The 2,538-nt window shown below is 53.9% G+C and overlaps 1 pseudogene; it reads right to left on the bottom strand.

The window, feature by feature from the left end:
- Positions 1-853, bottom strand: LOC102993606 (myeloid-associated differentiation marker-like; annotated as a pseudogene).
- Between the last annotated feature and the right edge of the window lie 1,685 nt (positions 854-2,538).

Here is a 2,538-nt window from a genome sequence, read left to right as displayed (position 1 = left end):
TCATTGGCTCCAGGTACACACCAAGGAGGTGAGTCTATTGCTGCAGCTCACATCGCTGGACCGCTGGGGCTGGCCCCCGAACTTCTGGTTGAACTGGTAGAGTAGCCAGAGGACCAGAGTGGTGGCGTAGAGGAGGACGGAGAGCAGGGTCAGCACAACCTGGAAAATGGGGGAGGGGATGGGCAGCCTGTTGTCACACTTGCCCAGGTTCAGCAGGAGGGCCACAGATGCCAGGAGGAAGCAGATGGGGTACACGGCCACACACCACACCAGGGCTGGCTGGTGCAGGTACAGGTAGGGACTGCTGATGAAGACGAAGATGACACAGGCCACGATGGTCTCCAGCCCCTTGAGCAGGCCTGGCACGGTGGCCATATAGCCTGTGATCATGTTGGGCTGGGCCCTAGTCCAGGCCACTTCCATGGGATAAGCCACAAAATCGAGGCAGGAGAATGCAGTGGAGGTGATAGTGCGGTCCCGGTAGCGGCTGCCGGGCAAGAACTGAATGTAGGTGGTGGGGTAGATGATGGAGGCTGAGAGGCAGAGGAGGGCAGAGAAGCAGTTGCAGGTGATGAGAAAGTTGTCCCAGGAGAAGGGGAAGTGATCCTCGAGCTCACATACCTCGACTACGAGGGTGATGAGGGTCACGACGAAGCAGAAGCACCAGATGAACATGGACCAGTTACCCATGGCCCCCCCTCCAGGTGCCCACGCTGGCCCCCAGGGAGACCGCCACGCAGGTGGAGAGCAGCTGCAGCCGGCTGAGGCAGCAACCCATAATGGTTGGGGAGCCCAGGCCTGAGGACAATTATGTGGTGGTCGTTCTGGTCCTACTGGTCACCGCCACCAACATGGCAGTGGTCTTCACCGAGGACCCACCAGAGAAAGATTCAGCTGTGGAGGAGGATTGATCAGATGCCTGGAAAGGCTCAGGGATCTGTGATGGCTGAGGCTCAAGATCTCTGGAGTTCGAACCAATTGTCCACTCACTTGGATAACGGTACAGCTGCTCCAGAATGATTCTCCCCACCCATCACCCTTGGCCTTCTCAGGAGACTTGTCTTATCCCAAGGTTCACAGCTGTTTTTGGTCTGGCATCAAATCATGAACATTTTTTTACCTCTTTGTGCTGCATGCCATTATCTACAGAGACACAGGGTAGCCTGACCCTTATCTGTAACCACCACAACCCTTCAAGGCTCTGAAAATTGAACAAGAATTTTTTAAAAAATTGTTTGGTAACAAAATTTGAACTGAACAGACACAAGACAATTTATGGTCTTTATTTTATGTAGCGTGACTGCTCAAAAGTTCAGTGGCAGAAACATTAATGTGTTTGATTACAAGGTGCTTTCAGACCCCAGTGGGTGTTATGTCCTATAGAGTAGATACACCAAGTTACATGATTGAAGATGAAAAATTCTGAATTCTGGAGCATATCTGACCCCAAGGATTTCAGAAAAGGGACTGTGGATTGTACTGCTAACCCCACTTTACAGATGAGAAAACTAAGGTTGGGGGAATTAAGTCCTTCCCTAAGGTGGCATGGCTAGGTGGTGGGAACCCCAGATACAAATGCCAAAGCCATGGGTTTGAACCCTTTGCTCTGCAGCCCAGAATTTCAGCAGGGTCCATGCGTGGGAGCCCAGGACCAAAGCTCAGGCTCTGGGAACCCAGGACACACCTTCAGGGCCATGGGCTCCTTCCACAGCAACCCGAAGAGACACGTGTCCCGGCCTTTCCTCCCTGTAGCCATCAGTAGAAGGAGCTGCCATCTGAGGTGACACAGCCCCACCCAGAAGAGGGATAAGCCATGGGGTGAGAGCAAGGCAGTGGGGACAAGATGACATGTGTAGTAGGAACTGTTTTGAATCCCCTCCCCCCAGTTTTGCCTTAAAATGTGACTCTTCCCCACTTGGATAGGGAGACGCCAACCCAGCATTAATCCAAGGTGAAACATCCTGGGGGAACCACAGAATAAATTAACATAATGTTTGGCTCTTAAACTCCAAAGATTCCACGCAGGTGTGAGTCTGGAAAGATCTAGGAGTAGTACTACCTGAGCGAGGATTTTTCTGGCCTGGGAGACTGGTTAGCAGCTTCCAAGCTGGGAAGGAGGGAGTGGAAATGGACAAGGATGTTGCCTCTGGATGCTGATGTGGAGCCTTTCAGGGTATCCCAGGGAGGGGGTGGAGGAGGATGGACGGATTATAAGCCCCCTCTTAAGGGCAGGAGCTGAAAGAGGAGGCACCTGCTGGCCCTCTGGGAGGTGACAGCCCTGAGGATGCACCCGGGACTGGGGTAGGGGCCGGGGTGGCAGAGCGGGGATGACTGGGGGGGGATTCCGGGGTCTGAGTGGCCCCAAGGCAGCCCAGTGGGTGTCTTCTGACCCAGAAGGGATGCAGGCATGCAGCCAACCTTCCCCATGGAGGAGGGGCCTGGAGTGGAACTGAGGAGGCCCCATAGAAGCCTCTACGTGTCTGAAATGCTTTGAATTGTGAGCTCCGAGGAGTGTCCCTCAACAGCAAAACGCCATCT

Source organism: Physeter macrocephalus, chromosome 11 (assembly GCF_002837175.3).
Source record: "Physeter macrocephalus isolate SW-GA chromosome 11, ASM283717v5, whole genome shotgun sequence".
Lineage (NCBI taxonomy): Eukaryota > Metazoa > Chordata > Mammalia > Artiodactyla > Physeteridae > Physeter > Physeter macrocephalus.
Note: the sequence above shows the minus strand (reverse complement) of the source record. Positions and strands in the feature narration are given on the sequence as shown.